We start from the raw sequence: 15,984 nt of genomic DNA, 5'->3' as shown, positions 1-15,984 counted from the left end.
GAGTCCTGACATGGTTTGAGTGTCCATGAATGGGCATGGAGTTGCTTGAATCGGGCCCTGGAGAAACACGTTTCCCACATGCGCTACTGCGATTTACAGAGGACCCCACAGTAATGACCCTTCCATCCTTTAATCTACCAGATACTTAGAGGGTGTAACTTTAGATTTTCAGCTAAGTGGGTTTGCTAATATTTTACCCAATTTTAGACAAACTCACTATCCAGTAATTGGCAGTGCTCAACAATTCTTCGAGTCCCTGAAGGGGCAGAACCTTCTGCTCCAAGATTGCTCTCCAAACAATTAAGAGAAGACCAAATGGTAGTCTCTCTGCAGGCAGGCTGGTTTCTAAAGAGACAAGTGATGCTGACATCAATTTCTTTTCCCACCTCACCAACTGGATAACTCCCTCCTCCTCCAAAGGAGTGAAGGGTAGAGAGGGCTGGAGTCTTACATTGGCTAAAAGTTCCCCCATATAACAGACAGACTCCCCTCTCTTGATACGACTAATGCTCAAACACAGCCTTCTCTTGGGCTGAGAATGGCCTGCAGCTTCCAAAGAAACAGAAGAGCTAGTCCTTTTCTGTTAGCTAGACTTCAACATAAATCGTGATGAAGTAACAGCCCTTGGGAGTTACATTTGCCCTTGGAGAAAATCCATAAAAAACAGATTAACCAGAATTCAGGTGAGCATTCTCCTCTCTCAGTGGGATCTTGTCCCCCTCTCCCTCCCCTACAGGAGAAAAAAAAGGATCACAACAAAGTTGATTAATACCTGAAATTTATAACTGCTGGTTCTTGTGTGGGTCGACAAACATTTGCCTAATTTTTCAGAACTTCTGCAGCTAAAATTATATGCCATGAGGCCTGATGGTCAAAATAATTATACTCTAAGAATGCGCCTAACACAGACTTAAAGATTTCTTAGAAACCACTTACTAAGACTTGATAATTAACAAACATCTCTGATATACATTCAAAGCTTAAGACAGAATTTATGAAATTTACTATTTCGAACAAAGGTTAATTTAAAAAAGTAATTACTCAAAATGTTTTCCATTTTCCAAGTATTATAGCTAGCTGGGATTTTTGCTGCATTGTCATTTAAAGCAAATAAAATTGAGTCCTGATTTCTGTCAGTTAAATAAATATATTCTGCTGAAGCTTAAATTATCATCCATCTTAACAAAAGGGTTATATATTATATTAGCAGTCAGTGACTGATTAGTTATTTATTCTCTTAAAGAGTAGCTGAAAGAGATTAATATTCTGATAAGCTTGTCACTGATTTCTGAGGAGTGCCTGGCTTCCTTTCATCACTTGAACTATAATGTGTCAGACATAAATTCCATTATAATTACAATTAGTACTAATGCCTCCCAACTTATAGTTAATGGACAGGTCATTATTTTAACTACAAATAATTTCTTTCTTAAAAGAGCCTAAATGGATTTCCATGAAAAAAAAAATCATAGTTATATTAATGTTGAGGGAGGAACAGTAAATAAATCAGAAGGATATAGGTTAAAAGAAAAAGACAGTGTATTTTGCTTATTTTTCCAGCTGGGTTACATTTTTCACTCATGTGAAACATACGGTTCACGGCCAGTATTGGTTTTTAGGTGATAGTGGGAGAAGAATGGGGAGGAGGTGAAGAGAAGAAAAAAGAGAAGATGGGACCTCCGTGTTGGTTAAATACTTGGTATGTTTCAGACACTAGTGCAAAGTAGATATGCTTCCTGCTTTACTCAGCAGCAAAATGAGTCTCCTCGAGGTGAAATCACTCAAGCAGTTTCACTCCCCTCGGGATCTGAGGAGGTGAAAATTAAACCTGGGCCTCTGCAGCTCCAAACCTCCCACCCCCACGGGCAGTGGTTGTCGTTTCTCATTCTTCTGGGTAATGACAGCTGCTGGCAAAGCTCCACATTCCCACCAGTGTGATGGGTAAAGACCTGACCTAGATTACACTGGGGTAAGTGATGGGGAGACCGAGCCTTCCCTGGGGCACCCAGAGTCCTTTTCTGATTTTCCTGTAAGCTGGGTTCCCTGCTGCATTTCTTCTTAAACATTCTTAAAAGCACCACTGAACATAAGGAACGTAAGGAACAAGTAGAGATAATAACTGAGCCAGCATTTTGGCAGGATGACCACCGTGCTTCTTAACATGAAAACAGCATGTTGTGAAATGACCACGTTGTGAAATGACCATGAGATTTGGAATTAAAGGACCCAAGTTTGAAGTCTTGTGAAGCTAGACATAAATTAAAAACAAACAAAACAACCATTTTCTATACATTTCAACACACACACACACACACACACACGTGCACACCCTGATCCCTATATGAGATACAGTTTACTCTGAAAAACTGTTTAGAAATAAGAACACATTGAGTACCTCTAACTGGTTATATGATCTTGCACAAGCCACTTCTCTAATCTGAGGCTGTTTCTTTGTCCATATATTAGAAGACTGGATTACATTAGTAGTTCTCAAGGCAGGAGTTTGTTAGAAATGAAAATCCTTGGGCCACATCCTAGAACCACTCCAGTAGGTCATGGGTCCCCATAAAGCTCTAAAAGGCTCTATGTCCAGTAATAAATGCAACCTCTTGCCATTGTACTCCGCAAATCAGTTTAGGATACAGTACTTTATTCACTGTGGACAACAGACACTCATTTAGCATCAGGTGTATGTCAGATGGAGGCATCCTTTGATACATAGAGACTCAGCCCCTATGCCTTTAGGATTTCACTGTCTAATGGGAAGGAAAAAGGCAAGTCAGTAGAAAAATCAGGCATGGTAAGCACAGGATTGGTGGTAATCCCAGTGGCCATGGGAAGACATAAGAGGGAGCAGTGACTCAGAATGGAGGTGCCTTAACTCAGGTAAGGGGATGGAGGAGGTAGAGGAAGGGAAGAACTCAGGTTATAAAAGAAGGCTTCTGGGAGAGGGGGACTTTGAGATCTGCATATTAAGACCAATGAGAAAAGTATTAATTTACATATTTTACAGGGGAAGCTGAGGATCACAGCAAAATGTCCAAGGTCACACAGCTATTGAGTGAAAGAGATGAAATTTAAAGATCGATCTTTGGACTTAGAAACTCTTACTTTATTTGATTCTGTGTTTCTATAGTTCTTGTAATAAAGCAACTATTAGGGGACAATGGAAACCTCCCCCATAGCCCTCTCCCCCACCCCAGGAATAAAGTACAACCCCTATAGGTCTAGAGGGGACGGGAGTCCCTCAGTAGTCAGTGAGGCAGCAGTGGCAGAGAGCTGGGGCCCCAGCAGTCACCAGCGAGCCTATTAAATGTATCAGATGTCATCGGTACCTCCTTTATCCTTCTCACTTTGGACCTCACAGGCTGATAAGAAGGGGAAAGCGTTATAACCCAGAAGTAAAACTGTTGCATGATTATAACCCTGACAGCCTCCCTCTAATGAGCTTCCCTGCAGATAGGGAGAGGGGAGAGTGCTTTGATCTCCAGGAGCAGGAGGCTGAAAGGACCACTGTTTGGAGCAGAGCCGTCTGATGGGGTCCAGTCTCCCAGTAATCAAAGTCACAAGCTACCATCTGAGCCATTTGTGAACCGCAGATAAGATTAGCTGCTCATTTGATAGATCAACCACTGCCATCAATGGAGGCTAATTGTATCTGAAATATGACCAGGAGAAGTGTCAGCTCCCGGAGACAAGCATTTCCTTTATCCTGAGTTTGAAGCCAGGACAACACTTTGTGTTTGAAAACTTGAGTAAAATGTTAATGCATGCAGCATTTTCCTCCTTTACTCCCAGCCATAAGAGAAGAGGAAATGTGGGGTTCTTTGAATTAGACATCAGTCTGTAGTTTTAATTTTACGAAGATTCTGCATTATGGTGTCAGAGAATATGTCTTTTTGGGGGCAAGCCTGTAGGTCCGGGAATACTTGTACCATAGAATTCTCTCATAGCTTCAGAGCTAAAAAAGGAAAGTGCTCCAGCTTTGGAAAACCTTGTCCAGGAAGACAGGCTTTGAAATTCTAGAGTGCTGTGTGCTGTAGAAAAAGAAGCGATGATTGGTCGTTTGGAATTTGAAGGCATTTATACGGGTAGCATTTTGCCTCAGAGGCTGATGTGACTGACAGCTTTACTTTCTTCGAACTTATTCCCATGTCAGTAGAAGTTGAGCTCAAGATGAATCATGATCAGGCAACTTGGACAGCCCCGACGCCTTGGCAAATGAAGAAAGGCCACCGTTCCACTCCACATCCGCTGAAGTTGGGTTTTCGCTACTTAAGGGATCGTCCATCCATTCCTTTGTATTTTCCAGGCATAGTGTGGTAAAAGAACAAGAAGGTTTGGCTTCTTGTCCTCTGTGAACATTTCTGTCTGTGATGCTGACCCATTTCAGCCTTCCTCTTTTACGAAGGGGAGGACACAAACCCCCACCCCCATCTCACCGTGCGGCAGCCAGGGCCGCTCTATTTCCAGCCTCATCCACTATAGCTCTTAAATTGCTAGGTTGTCCCCGTGTCCAGGCGGCTAGTAAAAGCTGCCTGAAAATGGCAAGGATATCATGAGAAGCACCTCATTACGGCTCCCAAAATACACAGACCCGGAATAGCCTTGTGCAGTTGGGGTAAGAAAAGAAAGAGGGGACCAAGAACAGAAACACTCTTAAGTCTCCCACCCCATGTAAGAGCTAGAGGAGAGGTCTGTCTCCTTTGCACAGACTCTCAAGCTATGATAGCTTGGTAGTGATCACCCTCATGGACTTTCTCCTACTTCCCAGGTTGGAATGACACCCTGTCCTGCCAGCATCTGATATCTCAGTCTTAGAAACCCTTTTAACCTTGCAGACGATGGTGACCACAATGACAATGTTCCAGTAGAACCTCCAAGTCCAAGTCTCAGAACCAAAGAACATTACAGGTGGAAGAGCCTTTATAATTAATAGCATCCTTAAAATGCGCCAGGCACTGTGCAAAGCATTTTCACTCCATGAATCATTTAATTCTCATCAATAACTTTGGAGGGAGTTACAGTTATTATTTCTGCTTTAAAGATGAAGAAACTAAGACTCAGAAACGTTAATTATATTGGCCCAGGAACACAGCTAGTAAGTGGCTGAGATGGAATATGAAACCAGATTCACTGACTGAAGGCAAATGCTTCAGTTTTTAACACTATGCCAATAGATCACTTGGATTATTACTCCAACCTTTATTTTTTAATGTTTTGCAACCAAAGATTTGACTGACCCACTTCAATAACCCTACCCCCACCAGGGCAACCTCTAAAATTCCCTCTTATTATCCAGTTTAAAAAACATCAATCAAGTTAACTCTATAAAAGCACAGTTAGGAGCATCTCTGAAACACAGATGTGCAGGCACTTCTCCCAAGTCACATAGTCACTTAATTGGACACCTGGAACTGGGACCCAGGACTCTCAACTCCCAGGCCAGTTCCCTGCATGCTGTGTCTTTGCTCCAAAGCATAAGGTGAATCCACTCGGCACCTGGTACACATAGGGATGATGCCGAACAGAGGATGCCAGGAGAAAGCCCTTCTACATCAAAGAGATACTGAGAACCAAGGGCAAATTTCTGATCACTGATGATGAAGCATGAGCTTGCTTTCTAGAACACTCTATGATCCAGAGTTATACATTCCCCCAGGATTCTAGACGGCCAAGGATTGCCTACTTGACCCAATTACTAACTTCACATATGAAAATCCCAAAGTTTGAGGATCATAGTTCTTTCCTAGGTCCTGCCTGGACCTCAACAAATGGGGTGTGAAACTGGGGAGACTGAACTGAGACACAGTAAGAGAGAATTCATGACACCACATTCTGTGACTTTAGGCCTCAGCAACTAAGATGGGCAGGATGTGCTCTGAGATCAAGGGACAGACAGGTCCCTTCTTGCAGGACTGTGGGTGAAGCAGACCATTTGCTACACCATTACCCACCACTGAGGAGCTTCTTTAGGCCTCCTGCCAGCAACCATGGCTCTGCTATAAGCATCTTAAGTTGCTACAGGGAATCTGGCTTTTTTTTTTTCCTTGACCTCATTCGCACTTTCCCAGTTTTCACCTTTCCATACAGTTTTAGCTCATATTTGGGAGAAGCATCTTGAGCCATTCCCAACATTTTGATTCTCTGGAGCGTAACTCAACTCAACAGTGCTGGCTGAGAAGGCTCTGTGCTGGGGGCTCAGGGAAGCATGTGGAGCCCACTCTTGGGGCGTCATGGGAACATGCCTGGAGGTCAGACTTCCCCAGCAGTTAAGTTTCCCCAGGATTCCAAATAGGAACAGAGGAGAAGTCCAACACTGCCTCAGAAGTCAGGAGGCTTGGGCTCCTTCAAGTCCAACCTCAGTCCACTGTCTCACTTTGAGCAAATCCTTGTTTTCTTCCCTGGAACTCATTTTCTACATTTTAAAAATAAGGAGATCCTGTGGCTCTTACTCTAACTCCATAAGATTCTAAATCTTTGCACATTGTCTCCAGGGGACATTCTGAAAGAGGCTGATTCTCAATAGGCACAAAAAGGATCAGAACGGAGGGACGTTTGCTGAAATACTGACCATTACTCTTCAAGTGTGTCAAGGTCATGGAAGACAAGAAGACACTAAGAAATTATCATAAATTTGAGGAGACCAATTTGTGGAGGGATGCTGGTGGGATCCTGGAACAGAAAAGGGACGCTGGTGGGAAAACTGGGTGAAGTCTCTAAGTCTGTAGTTAATGGTATTGTGTCCATGTCAATTTATTTGTTTTGATATTATGATTATGTAAGATGTCAGCATTAGAGGAAGCTGGGTGAAGAGAATATGGGAACATTCTATAATGTCTTTGCAAATCTTCTTTAAATCAAAAATTATCTCCATATAAAAAACAGAAAGATAATAAAATGCAACTATATATTTTCCCAGAGAGCAGGACTATAATAGTGAGACTATTTCTCAAGGCCAAGGTTCTTCTTTTCTCTTTCTATATGTTCCTTAGCGCCTAGCATAGAGGTATACGGCAGGAAGTTCTCAAATTCTTATCAGAATCAAGTTGGCCAAAAATTATTCTCAACCAAATGTTAACCTGGGGCAGAGCAACCATATAATCGTGTCACTGTTTGTAAGAAGTGAGTTGCAACTTGCCATTGTGGTATTTCTACAACTAAAACAGAACAAAACAAAAAAGTCCAGAAAAATGCCATTGTTTCCTGGCACCAAGGAAAAGAAATCTCTCCATGTCCAAGTCAGATAGCCAGACTGATTTAGGAAAATAAAAAGAAAAGAAAGAAAAAGGAACAACACAAAAGATCAAGTGGCTTTTTTTAACAAAACCATCAACGTTTCTATTTGGACTGAGCCAGGAGCTCCAGATAACAGTAACCACTAAAGAGAAAAAAAAAAAAGAACAGAAAACCCTCGGAGCTTTCAATTTGTTTTTCATAATAAATGAATTGCCCCCACCAAAATGCAGCCTTGAAGAGTTAATTAAACAGCTGCCCCCATGGCTGATTCTGAGATGTCAGGAGGCCCACGACAGGCCGCTAAACAAATGGGGCAATAAAGGTGTGGGCTGTTTGACTTGATTGAAGAGCTTGAGTTTTTCACCCCTTAGTCTCTAAACCATCTGGAAGTGAGCTCATGGAATGTGGGATGGCAGCCTCTCTGCTCTTATCTACTGATAAGATTCTCAGCCTCAAACACGTGTACTCGAAAAGCAGGGAACACATATTTCAGACCTTAAACAACTTGCAAATCCTTCCTCTAAAGTTCACGTTGTGCTGTGGCATGGAGGGAAGTACCCTCATCTCACACGTCGTTCCCTCTGAATCTAGGGCTTCTGATGTTAAATTGAACAAAGACCATAAGGTTGATCTAAAGGAAAACTGTGCTTTGGTTTTGATTCATGAGTTTCACCTACTTTCTCTGAGTCTCTACAAACTTCAGGCTACAGAAGTGAGGCTTCTGAGAGTTGCCCTAAGATGAGGCTACCATGCAAAGGATATCTGAGCAGAAAATTTGAGGATAAGGGCCAATGTCTTTCCACATTTACAACTGCTGTTCAAACTGAATCATAAAAAACAAAACATCTGAGGATGGCTTACAGCTTCCCTGACAGAGGGTTCAGGTGTCTGACAACAGAAAGGTTTGGCTACTGGGAATGAAAGAAATATGGAGATTGTTCTTTCTGTCTTTAAAATCTAAAAATGAGAAAGAATAATAGTGTGTTTAGCTGCTGTGATGGGCATGTGTCTGGTGGGTGTGAGTGTAAAATTAAATTTAGACCAAGCATAATAAAGAAAAAACAGGACTAGATGAGGCCAGTGACATCTTGGATGAGACATATGCACACACATACACACTTCACACACAAATAAGAGCTAAAGGGATGCCGTAGCTTCAAAAAAGCTTTCAGAATTCTACCATTTAATTGTTGATTCAGTCCTCTGTTTTTGAGCTCCTAATGTGTTCCAGGCACTAAGTGGTCCCTACGAAAAGAAAGTCAGGCAATACATTTAAATCTTGCTCTCAAGGAGTGTGCAATCTACTGCAACAGACAGAGGAATCCCACAATTATAGGACAGTGATAAGGGCCACAGTAAAAGCAAGTTCAGATTACCCGGTGAGGCCAGCCATGGGGGCAGTGAACAGAGAAAATATCTGTGTCATTTGTTTTTCAAAATAGGAGATGCTTTTCCTATTCTTGGCTCATCACATTTCAGACTGATCTTTAAACTCAAAGAAATATTAAGGCTTTAATAGTTGCTTGTGGAGCCGGAAAAATACAATAGCACACTTGATCAAAATGTTTCTTCTCTCTAGTCTCAAAAATCTTGAGTTTAAACTGTTTGTGTGACTAGTAAAATTATTTTTAGAAGAACAGAAAAGTCACCATTTAATTTTGTTGACTCACTCAGATGTTTTTTAAAGCACCTATTCTGTGCCAAGTGCTGAGCCCAAGCTAGAGAGTTCGGCCCTATTGTCGTAATTCTTCCCAAAGGCGCCACTCTGGTGTTAATTGCTTATAAAACTTCATTGGTTTTATAGTGAAAAAGTGATCCCGCTTCCCTTCCTTGACAAAAAGCAAAGTGATCATTTTATCTACACAATCTCGCTGGAGTCAGAGGAATTGTCTAAAGGCATTATAACTAGTTGCAAAGCAGCACAAAGATAATGATGGTCTTTTGGACAAAATGATTTCAAACATCTTGGCTCTAGTCAAACCAAACAATTGAGTTCTTTTATGCATAGCTGTGACAGTAATACAATGCTGTTGTGAAACTAACAGGAGGCGAATCAGCGTGCAAACAGAACAGCCGTGACAGATCAGCTGTGATAAACTTTTTGAAATTAACAGATCCCTTGAAAATATCACAGCTCTTTAAGGGCCCCATGTTTGTGCTCACACATGGACCCCCAACTAACTTTGTCCTTTGAATTTATAATTTTTTATATCGTATTCTTAAAATACCTTCAACATGCCACAAATGGATATTCTAAGCTCCCTCTACAGCTCTTCAAATACGAACTCTCTTGATGTTACCAATTGTGCGCCTGGGTTTAGTTTCTCTGGCTAAGTGAGGAACAGGCTTCTGCTCCCAGAGGTCAAGCATTATCTTGATTTAGCAGGTTGGGCCCCTGAATCACTGCTATGCTCAGTAGCAAAGAATGCAGGCTGAGAAGGATTAATTACCAAAGCCAGTAATCCTGACTCCAACCTCCAAAAATATGGGGAAGTCCAAAAAAAATCTTGAAAGTGATTTGCAACATTCTGTTCAAATCAGCCTCATGAGTAATGCCGCTCTGACACCTCTTACCCATGTAAACATAATTATCACAGACACATCAGATATGCTTTCGGAACCTTCTCCTTTTCACCCCAAGGCTCAATTTTCCCTCCTCTGAATGGAGATCAACAAAGTTGTAATAGTAGCTTCTTCCTCGGTCTTTCTAGTGAAACAAATATCCTCAAAGGGTAAGGATGCCAGTAGCCAGTTTTATGACAACTTGTGTGACTCCCACGGGCGTGGACGAAAAATTAACTACGTACTTTGGTCTCAAGCCCAGGGGACTTAGGTTCTCTTAGCAAAATCGGGTAAGTCAGACCAAACTCTGTAATTCCTGTCATTTCACATCAGCAAAATCTCAGTTTACTAGGAAGTAACTAGAGAGGAAATTCCTGGTTGACCATTAAAACTCCTAACAGGTACCACTTTCATTTACTTTGATCTGGGCTCAGTCAGCTCAGATTTCGCCACAAGATTACATGTCTGCTGTATCACAGGAGTAATTCTATGAATGAAAATATTTACAGCTGAAGTTATTCATCTATTGAACGTAAAATAAAAGGCATCATTGAGATATATATATATATATATATATATATATATATATATTACACACATATCTATATATCTATATCTGTATATATATCTATACATAAAAAACCATGCCATCTGCCAGAGTATGATATTGCCTAAGTAAGGGTCTCCTAGGCTCAGAATGCTAAAAGTACCTTAATACATCCCCTCCATCAATAAAAGTTCAATACAATTACGGGGAAAGTTAACAGGAAATGAGGAAAAAACAGCATCTCACAATAAATGGCACAAACAAGTTTTATGTAAAATTTAGAACCTAGTATCATATGCTAATGTCTAGACATAAATACAATTAAAATCCAAATAACTAAGAAGAAAATGTGTTAAAACAGCTGATATAGCAAGAAATGCAATCTCCAAGGGAAGTTAAACCCCAAAGTTTATTACACACATGTAGTCATTATGTGTCACATGGGGCATTCTTTTTCTTCACAACAAACCCCCAGGGATTTTTTAAAATAATATTGTACCAAAGGAAGGGCTTAATGGACTGCAGATTTGAAAACTTACATTCACATCCACTGGGTCGGTCCAGCTCAAGGTTTGGAAGGAGGCACATCCTGAGACTTGATAGCAAAGAAGGTGATTCTAATAGCTGCATACTTGCTTTGCTGGTCCTGTGAAGATGTCTGGAAGATAACATTGAATGATTGTTATTGCGAGTACAGGTTTCTTCTTTGAGCCAGTGTCTACATACTTAAGATTACATTTTTACTTATCGTTCCTTTGGACAAGGTAAAGAAGGGAGGCAGGTTTTTTCCCATAACTCCAAGGGAAGGGGGATCAGAGCAGAGAGGGTAGTGGGAGGTATGTCAGGTCAGCTGGCTCCTAAGTGCTGTGCTCAAAGATCAATGTTCCCTAAACATGTGGGGAGGGGTTTTGTTATAGGATCACCTGGAGCTGGAACTCTCCCATGAACTTACATTCTCCAACACCTTCATTGTCCTTCCAAGAGCGTCCCACTGATCTTAGGACTGTGTTCAAAGCCTTAACCATTTATTAGAGGACTTTAGCTCTAGCTAAGCACTGCATCCTCCTCCTCCCTCATGACTCATTTCTACACTTCTATCTTCTTGCTTTCCACAAAACATGAATTCATGCATGTGCTTGGTCAGAACTTTTCAAATGCCAATTACTTGCCAGGACTGATACTGGCCTTGGGGATAAAACAAGAAATAAAACAAGTCTCTTCTCTTAAGGAGCCTATATTGGGGGAAGGGCACATTGAAAGACAATAAATACATAAACTAATAGGTAAGTGAATGATATTTAAGTGGCAATAAGTGTTTGGCAGACAGAGTTAAGAGGGGCTTTCCACAAAAAGGCAGAGGGGAACTCTCTAACTACAATGGTCAGAAAGGCCTCTTTATGGATGCAACTTCTAAGCAAAATCTTTATCCAAACAGAAAGAATAGCAAGTGCAAAGACCCTGAGGTAGAAGTAACATTATCTTGCCCAGGGCACAGAAAGAAGTCCAATTTGGCTGAAAGGATTAAGATGTTTGAAACAATGGTGGCTGTGGGCAGAATTCTAAGACAGCAAGGCAAGATTTCTCACAGAAAGTAACACTTTCCGCTGTATTACATCACATTCATTCTCTTCTGGTCCCTGATGTATGAGATAGCTTGAAGAAAGTCTATCTGGAATTTTTTCCACACATCCAAATATATTTAATTTATTTCTGATTGTTTCTTTTTTTTTTTTTTCTTCTCCTGTTTCAAAAATGCGTACAGGTTTGTGTTTCTTTTAATGAGATTTAGTTCTTCCCTCTCTTTTTGTACTTCCTAAGTGGGCAATAATTCACAGGCTGAGTCTGAGAATGGGTTAATCCCTCTGCAGTCCGGGTAGAGCTGAGTTTCCGCCCTTGGTTCAAATGTTAAGTGAACCTGCATAACCAGCTTCAGGTGCAGTTTAATCTCTAGGCCACTGTTTATTTGTCAGAGGCCTTGCTGTGCACTCCTGTAGGTCAAAAGGCACAGAAATGAGAGGTGGCAGAGAGGTCAGACCCTGGGGAACTGTGGAAACAGCCAGGACTCCAGTAGGCTTGGCCATTAGCTCCCTGTGTGGCCTGGCCCAGGCCCCAAAGCTCCTAAGCTTCAGTTTCTACTTTGGTACATGAGGGCCATGGCCCAGAGACTCCCTGAAGACCTCTACCTCCCCCACCCCGACCCTGACATCTTACCTAGGAGACAGTAAACTCTGGGGAGGGCGGTCAATCCCACTTGTAGAAACAACTACTCCGGGCTTGATCTCACTGTATTTCCTGAAGAGCAGTTCTTAATATTTGTTGAATATTTATTGGGTGAAGGTCTTTGTTAATTACCTTAATACACTATCACATTCAATCTTCACACAACCCTGTGGAATATTTACTCCTATTTTGCTAAATTTTAGATGATAAAATTAAGACTGAGCGAAGTAAGGAGTTTCCTCCAATCACACAATTGGAAAGCAGCAAAGCTAGATTACTTGTTTTTGGACACAGCATGTTTCAGTGTTTTAGCTGTATCCTCGCTGCTAAAATATAAGTTAAAAGCAATGTTCAACTACACAAGGATCTTAAAATAATGTAAATGGCACAGATGTAATCCCAACCTGTACCAAACACTACACTAGGTCTTTACATAGTTTTCACTGCAAAGTATATACTTCTATTTCTCATTTCTTATTAAAGAAACTAGGACACAGAGAGTTTAAGTAATTTGCCCAAAGTCTCACATCAAAACTGTGATGAGGCAGGGCTGCTGGTTGGTCTGGCTGTAAACCTCATTCTCTTCCACGGCATCCTGTGGCTCCTACTTGACAGAGATCACAGAGGAATGGGCCCATTATGTTATACAGCAAGACAAAGACATGGTAGGCAGGGCATGAAGGACACAGAGCCTAGGGCAGAGCAAAGTGATGCTTCTTATGATGAAGAAAAATGAAAAGGGGAGAGGAAAACAATCTTCCGATAAGAGGCATCAGCAGGAGGTGCACAGGGTGCAGGTAAGCAGAGTGGGCTTTCTGGGCAGAGAAGAAAGAATAAGCTTATACCAAGGCCAGGCTCAGAGTCTGACCCTCTCCCATTGCCACAGCCAAAGCAAAGCCCCCACCACACTCCCCATACATCCAGCTCGAGAGACTGGGTTATCAAAAAGGAAAATGAAACAAAGAAAAATGAGCTCTCTTGATGCCCTTTCTGATAAGTAATCTTTTATGCACCTGACCCAGCACAGTCAAAACTGCAAGTCCTATCAGGAAAGGAGAGATGGTCCAGACCCACTCCTAGAAAAGCCTTGGTCCTTGTTCGGTGCAAACTTGGCAACTACACGTGGGAAAAAAAGACACATTCACAAGATTCTTGTCCCTAGAAGTGTGCTCTAGGTCTCTGCTGTGTGGCTACTCTGCTGGGAGAATTTGCCAGAATTCTTTACAAAGAGCAATTATTATCCTATAACTTAGAATTCAGCTCTTCTGTGGAGGGTGAGGAAGGGAATACACTTCACTACTGAGATCCAGGCAGTTTATTTAAATAGGAAGGCAGATGGATTAGCAAGATTTATGACAAAGTATTTTATGACTGCTATAAATCAGTAATAAGCATTTTGTTATTTAATTAGGATGCTATCACATATTCTGTTCAACAACTGTTCTCAGTGGGGCATTATATTTATTTAGAAGAATAATTAATAAATGACTTGTAATGTGTAAAAACAATAACTACTACAATGTCCCTCATTCTGAGGCACTTCACTTAAATCTGGTCTTTATGCTGGGATTTTTCGTACTTAATTAGAACAAAAGGTATTATCAGATGGTTCTGACCATTAGTGCCCACTCAGTTTGTACTGACTCGATATACCCCGTTAAATACCCAAAGAAGACAGGAACAGCACGCCAACCCCCTTCTTAGATAGGTCCAGTACCTTCCTCAAAGCTCTTAATCATGATACATGCCATCTGGCACTTGGCACCACGAAGACTAGGAACATAAATAGTAGTTACTGAGGGAGTTACTGCAGGCCCCAGGTTTCTGTTTCCTGCCAAAGGCCCTCTATGCTAGGATGCTGCGGTGCAACTGTCTCCTCTCCTTCTTTTTTTTCCCTTCCTCATCTACCTTCTCCAAATCCACTGCCACAGCCTGTCTCTCCTAGATTTCTCACTCTCTGGCTCTTCTCTTAAGACTCTGATCCAGGTCATTCCAATCTGCCCTGATTGCCCAACTGCCCCTGGAAAGATTGAATGTTAACATAACAATGTGTTTGGATCTTTGGCAAAGTAGCCAAGTCCACCAAAATTTCACCTTTCACCTGGGATTGAAACAAAAGCACCTTTTATTGTTCTAAAATAAAAGAGAGTAAGAGGAAGCACAAGATGTAAAAAGGAATCACATTTCCTTATTTTGAGATTAGAGTCTTCCCAGGGAATAATCTTTGATGGTGGCAGTTGATAAAAGGAATGAAATAAATCACACAGGAACAACGTGCTTCACAAGGGGAGTAGGGATAAAGAAGTAGGAAAAAAACACACAGAAGAGAAGGGAAACTAAGAACAACTGCCAATTTGATAGACGGCAACTGCATTTTATTTTTGGTTTAATTTGATTTTTTTTTCATATAATAAGACTAAAGTTTTCACATTTCTTATCTATTTGTATTTCTTCTTTTATAAACTATCTATGGATATTACATGTGCATTTTTACTGTAGTTTTCATGTTCTCCATATGATTTATAATAGTTTAATTTATGATATTTAAAAAATGGGCCATATTTTGCAGTTTTTCCAACAGTAAATTAAAAAAGTTGTTTACAGTATTTTATCTCAATATTAAACTTTTTATACACTGAAATCTTTTGATAGTTCCTTAATTCTTTTTGCCTTTATTTAGAAAGGTTTTTCTCCTTAAAAGAACATCTAAATCTTCCCTTGTATTTTCTTTTATGTTTTATTTTTATATTTATATATTTAGTCATTCAGTAATTCTCATTTTGAAGTAGTACCTGGCACTTAAAGGTCACAGATTTCTCTCCTAATGTAATGCAGAGCCTCATGAGTTAATGCAGATATGACATCATCAACATGGAGAAATCAGAGTTTTCTACCATCATCCCCAGAAGAAAAACGATTCTGATGATTACCCACAGAAAAGAGGGCCTTTGTGGAAGTCCAGGAATCCAGAAGAGACGTTTCAGCACAGTATTGGAGAAAAAAAAAATTCTAAGATTGGATGCACTGAAGATAATAAGAGGAACATTTTCACTTTGTCCCCATCACCCTTTCCCCGATGTGGCCCTGCTCAGTGCCAAGAGAGACCTTTCTCAGCCCATGATTTCTCCCCTCAGGGAAAGTGGAGTGTGTGACTGAGCTCCTGTATTCCCCAGCTTTGGGAAATAGGAGACCCATTTCTTTCTTCTTGCTTACAGAATACTGAATTGTGAGCTACAAGACTGCAGGGCAGTGAACAGCTGGGAGAACAGAAGTCAGGGCTCAGAAAGGAAATTATCAAAAGGATGCATATCCTACTAACTGCTTTGCATACCCCATCATGAAGTCCATCCTTGAGCTTCTGGGACACCTTGACTGTGGGGACTGACCCATGTGCACCCCTAATGGTATGCATGCTT

General features: G+C 41.0%; 1 long non-coding RNA gene across 4 annotated transcripts in view; it reads right to left on the bottom strand.

Annotated features, from left to right (window-relative positions):
• LOC106730484 overlaps positions 1–15,984 on the bottom strand; it is a 432,222-nt gene that overhangs the window by 213,638 nt on the left and 202,600 nt on the right. For all 4 annotated transcript variants that reach the window (XR_004326160.1, XR_001366943.2, XR_004326159.1 and 1 more), the window contains exon 3: positions 10,888–11,006. This is a non-coding gene — a long non-coding RNA (uncharacterized LOC106730484). The remainder of the gene's footprint in view (positions 1–10,887; positions 11,007–15,984) is intronic.

The sequence above is a fragment of the Camelus ferus genome, chromosome 15 (genome assembly GCF_009834535.1).
Source record: "Camelus ferus isolate YT-003-E chromosome 15, BCGSAC_Cfer_1.0, whole genome shotgun sequence".
Taxonomy (NCBI): domain Eukaryota; kingdom Metazoa; phylum Chordata; class Mammalia; order Artiodactyla; family Camelidae; genus Camelus; species Camelus ferus.
The sequence above is the reverse complement of the archived record's forward strand: the minus strand, read 5'-3'. Positions and strand labels throughout refer to the sequence as shown.